The sequence below is a fragment of the Amblyomma maculatum genome, chromosome 2 (genome assembly GCF_055883805.1).
Source record: "Amblyomma maculatum isolate TAMU_Amacu chromosome 2, ASM5588380v1, whole genome shotgun sequence".
NCBI lineage: Eukaryota > Metazoa > Arthropoda > Arachnida > Ixodida > Ixodidae > Amblyomma > Amblyomma maculatum.
In genome coordinates, this window is record NC_139345.1 from 61,835,524 (window position 1) to 61,840,843 (window position 5,320).

The following is a 5,320-nucleotide window of genomic DNA, read 5'->3' on the forward strand; positions in this document are numbered from 1 at the left end:
ATTCAGTGTGAGTGGTATGCGTACTTATATGCTAAAATTTCGTAGGTTTGCGGCGTTCGAAAACTGTAACCTTTAAATAAGCCTCACCAGTTGTGAGGTTGCGTGTGTAAATTTTCAACCCAGCCCGTCTGATTGCACTTGCGAGATCGCAGCACTCGGTAGAAAGCTTCCCACCGCTATGACGGAGCCGTTGCGTATGGCACTTTGCATGAAGCGAATATCGAGTTCCAGCCGGTGGTGATAACTGTTCGCTCTTGGCCCGGTAACCAGTGGCCTGAAAAAAAAAAAAAAACGGCCTTCATTCCACTTCTGCGACATACTGATACGTTGGTTTCGCGAGCCAAGCTGACAGATTTACCAACGTCTCCTGTATATCTACATTATTCTCAAGCGAAGGGACTGAGGCTTCACACACGGCAGCAGCTTCACGCCGGATGGCGCGACCTCGCATGCGTAATTGCCCAGTTTCGAGCTGAATTAATCTTAAAGAGTGAACATTTGAGGCCACTTACAATTTGCGCAAAGAATTGTCCTCAAGTGCCACTGCTTTACAAGTTCTCATTGAAATCATACATGCTAAATGCAGTGAATCAAGAAGTTAATTACTGAATTTTAGTTTATTACTGAGTTTACGATGACAACGTTTATCAAGGTTTGTGACCGCCTGGCTAAGGCGCCCGACAAGCTATCCATGCTCTGTCGCAGAGTGAGTGCCCTGGCTGTGCGAGAGCCAGCTTGCCCTGTTAGGCACCAGGCACCTTTCGGTACATGCGAAGTTGGTGTGGTTTAAAAAATTGGTATAAGCTGCGGCAAGGCCTAAGTTGGGCGAACTGGGCATTGCCTCAATGAGCGGATTATGGATCACTGAATATAACGTGTACAATACTATAAATATAAACCTAACCCTCCCGTTCCTCTGAGTCCATCTTCACGAATGCACCGTCATCGCAAGAAATGCATATCACATCATACGCGAAATCGAAGAAGCCGACCATATTATAAAGCTAGGAGAAGGTTGTGCACACTCTGAATAGCTCTAACGAAAAGTGATTTAGACTATTTGAGCCAAGCACACAGCAATGTTAACGTTTAGGATTCCGGAATACATCGTTTAGTTGTTATTGGCCTTTTAGCATTGGTTCTTCGCGGTCTTCTGCTTTTAATGCCGCTTTTGGCTCTTTTGATTTTCATTTTAGTTCTCCTTTTAACGGACTTTTTGATTTTTTTACTGCGCTCCGATATCTTGCTATCCTCACATAGCGTTATCGGTTTTATTTTACCGCCTATTTGCGTCATCCTTTTATTCGCCTTTCCATTTTATTTTTGGTTTGTTCCCTGCTTCAGCTTTGTGATCTCGTGTCTTCAAAATTTGTTCTGTTATCTTTCTGTTTCTGTCGCGTGCTCAGCAGGGAAAAAACCAATACCAGTGTTGACTTTAAACTAGAGGTCACAAAAGGCTGTGCAACCAACAGAGACATGCAAAATGCATGGTCTCTTATCAGAGAGTGCATGAACTATTTGGACTGCTAACCAGTTTCTAGAAATAATAGTCAACACAGTTCCGCTCGACGGAGGCCGATTCTCTGATGACGAAGATTGAAATTGACTGGGACTGGGAGATTTAAAAACGTGCTCAACAAAGCCACCGCATTCCTGGTCGCTGTGGTTCTTCACGTTTTTTGCTTTTCTTTTCATTGCGGGCCGGCGAGCAATCAAACACATTGAATATGCAGGTCACCCTGCTTGTTGCTGCTTGCCCCATGCATCCTCTTTTTCCTTGTTTTAGAAGAATTTTTTTTCGTCTTGCCGCTTAGGTCCCCATCTGCTAATTAACACACCAGGAAGCTCAGACTGCAGGGCCCAAGTTATCTCAATTAATATGCCGAAGTTGTTTACGGTCCAACTCCACGAATCTGGTGTACTGATGCCCGAGAGCCGCCTATATCTCGCTTGCTTGGCCTTGTCACGTAACTGCAATTTAGATGCGCTGTTCCTTGTTTTTTTTTTTTCTTTTCATCTGCAACCTCGTACAAGCTTCGGCTCATTCCTGCACGTGGGCATCCACGAACGGAGGGGAGCAGCTTGATGTAATCTGACTAAATTGATGAGCGAATATATTGCGACTTGCTTTATTCTTACGTTTTCAAAGCCACGAATTGAAGGCTCGCTAACGTGATCAGAGCCACGGAGCGCTAACTTATGACCAGAGGAAAATAACAAAAACACTCCTGAACAGAGGGAGCTCGGGTATTGGGGAGGCTATGCAGATTAGCGCTATATCCAGACGCATGCGCATGTAAGCTAAGTGAGTGTCTCCGCATTTATAAACATCTCAATCCTGGCGTGGTACGCACACGAGAAACCTAAGTGCGTTATATCAAGTCGTTCACTATGGTGCGCTTTACATAAATTGGCTGGCTGGGACAGAAACAGCGTGCCTTCTAAACTTGATTCGTGAGTGTCACGTACGGGATAGGCACCAGTCCATCTCGTGTCCTGAAGTTAATGTTCGTCGGTCACGTGTTCCCTGACAACAGTGTTATTATTAGTAGTAGTAACAGTCATAGTGGTAATCGTAGTTTTCTTTTCTTTAGCGTGCTCTGACATCGAACCGTACACGGGCGCATTGTTTTTCACCTCCATCGAAAAGCGGCCACGGAATCAGCCGTCGAGTGCCCTAGCCACAGAGCCACCCTCGGCGGGACTATACTAGTAGCAATAATGGCAGTTAAATTATTATTTTTGTGTTTTATTATTATTATTATTATTATTATTATTATTATTATTATTATTATTATTATTATTATTATTATTATTATTATTATTATTATTATTATTATTATTACTGTTATTATTTGTAGCAGTAGTAATAATAGTAGTAGTCGAGCACGTTCATGCGAACTATGTGTGTGTGCGCGTGCGCGTGCGTGTGTGTGAGTGTGTGTGAGTGTGAGTGAGTGCGTGTGTGCGTGTGTGTGTGTGTGTGTGTGTGTGTGCGTGCGTGCGTGCGTGCGTGCGTGCGTGCGTGCGAAGATTTCTGAGCAGTTTTCATTCTTATGAACTCCATACCCGACGCTTTCAGTTTCATTATATGTTACCCCTGTTTCCACACTTGCAAGCTAAGTTCAAGCTGACTTTCTCGTGTTTTTCTGCGGGACGTTCACCCTGCTAGAGAGAGCTTTTCATGGCTTACAGACACTAGACGTTCTTACAGATGTCTAGAACTGCGCTCCAAAAATTCTTTCAGTGCTCATCTGGGAAGCCGGGTGTACTATTTTACGTCATTAACTTTAGAAATGAAGGCCCGCAGTGCGCGCTGCTTCGACTGTGAGCGAGGAGTCCAGGCACTGATAGAATGATCCGAGCCATGTGGCTGCAAGCTAGAACGCTGAGCGCTTGTTTCGTTCCGTAGCTTGCGAGTAATGTTCCATGCGGCGACCCGTTTTGATTGCGATTCCAACAAAAAGCAGCCTTGACTGAGCTTTGTGGACGAAATTAAGATTTATCGAAGCGGGGAACATACGAAGGCGCTTCTATCAAAAGTCGTTTGGACCTGTCCAAGAATACCTCTGTATACTTTTAGCTGTGCACTGAACGCGGCATGCATACAGCATGCAGTTCGGCTTTGGCAGCTTGTTAACGGCTGGTGTTTGGCAGTGTGGCAGGGGCATTCCGCTGTCTTTTTTACTCGCATTTGGATTTTTCCATCGTATTTTCTAATAACATTTCGCTCGGTTGTTTTGTTGCTCTTTCAGTTATTTGTGCGTCCTTCTACTTTTAGTTTTTTCCATGTTTCTCCGTATTTGTCTCTTTGGAAATAAATGTGCAGCAGAGAAGACCAAGCCAAAGTTCTACCGTTCCGCCAGCTCTGTTTATCCATCACTATCTGTGAACTAGCCCGAACCACCAAAAACCACTACACAGCATAGATCCAGATAACCTTCCCAAGGCTGCCTTGACCGCGTGCTGCTATAGATAACGCCTTCAGAAAGATATAACGGGTGCGCAGTTTATCATTGGGCCACTTGTTGAAACGCCACAAAATTAACTGTTCAATCGCCGTTTAGCAGTGCGAAGCTATGACAATAAACACTGACTACGGCCGCTATGGGGCCTTTCGGCAGATTTTTGCCAGACATTGAGACACTTTTGGGTATAAATTAATAAATGTTCTGACCAGCGCGAATAATTACCAAGTCACTAAACAGCCAGACCATTTGATCGGACCCACCGTCATGCATGGCCTCCCTTTAATCGCGCCGAATGAGCGGGCCTCGCCAGACTAAGGTTGGCGTCTCTGGCTTGCGCTCCAAGGATGGAGTTCCATTCAAGCACGTACTTCATGGTCCTTTTAAATATAAATTATTTTAGAGCACATCACTTAAGCCCCTTCTCCTGGCTTGAACGGGATCGCCGTCGGCATATTTGATGAGCAGCTTGAGTGGCGTAGCCTGTCGCCAGCTAGGTCACTCTACTACCGATGTACACTCCAACCTCGGGCCTAATATTCGGCTCGGCCTCCCGTAACCCTCCATGCTCATCCGGAATGAAGATGTCTCAGACGGTTGGGGGCGAATGGCAAAGTTGGCGTGAGAGACCTCTTAGCGCTTTCACGTCCTTCACCTATGAGGCGAAGTTTGAGTGCATCCGAGATAGGGTCCCATGGGTGGCCACCATTTGCAACTGGCAGATGCCAGCCTGGAGCAGAAGATCCTGCTCTGCCGCGACCAACCTACCAGAGTGATAACGACCACCTGCCAGCCGTGGCCGAGCGAGGCGCCTCCAGCTGCTTGACACCTGCATCGGCTGACAGGTGGAAATATAGGCAGTCGGAAATCCCCCCCCCCCCCCCCCATTTAGGGGAGAGACCATAAGTATAGCAGACTTAGAGGCTTGGGTAAATCGGGAAAACGAAGGCATGCGCGCTCGTAAGGTGGCTACCATGCCTGGAGACCCCAGAGGCTGGCTACCATGCCAAGAGGATGCTATAAGCGATGCAGATTAATGCGCAACCGCAGGGTTGAAGCATGTTTACAGTGCGACCGGATAAATAGCACAGCACAGGGACTGGAGGGAAATGCGAGGGAGAGGGATGTGAGTGGAGAGAGAGGAAAGGAGTGGCTGCGGAAGCCTGAGGGAAAGGCATAAGCGTAAGGTGGAAGGTAGAGTAGGCGGGGGTAATCGAGAGGAGTCGCGCTAAGTTTGGGTGTGTAGTGAGCCATGCCGAAATCTAAGCCCATGGAAACAAAACTTGCCCGTGCGTCCACCAGCCACCCGATACGAGGTCGACGAGGCGCTGTGGCTCCTCTCAACAATTTGA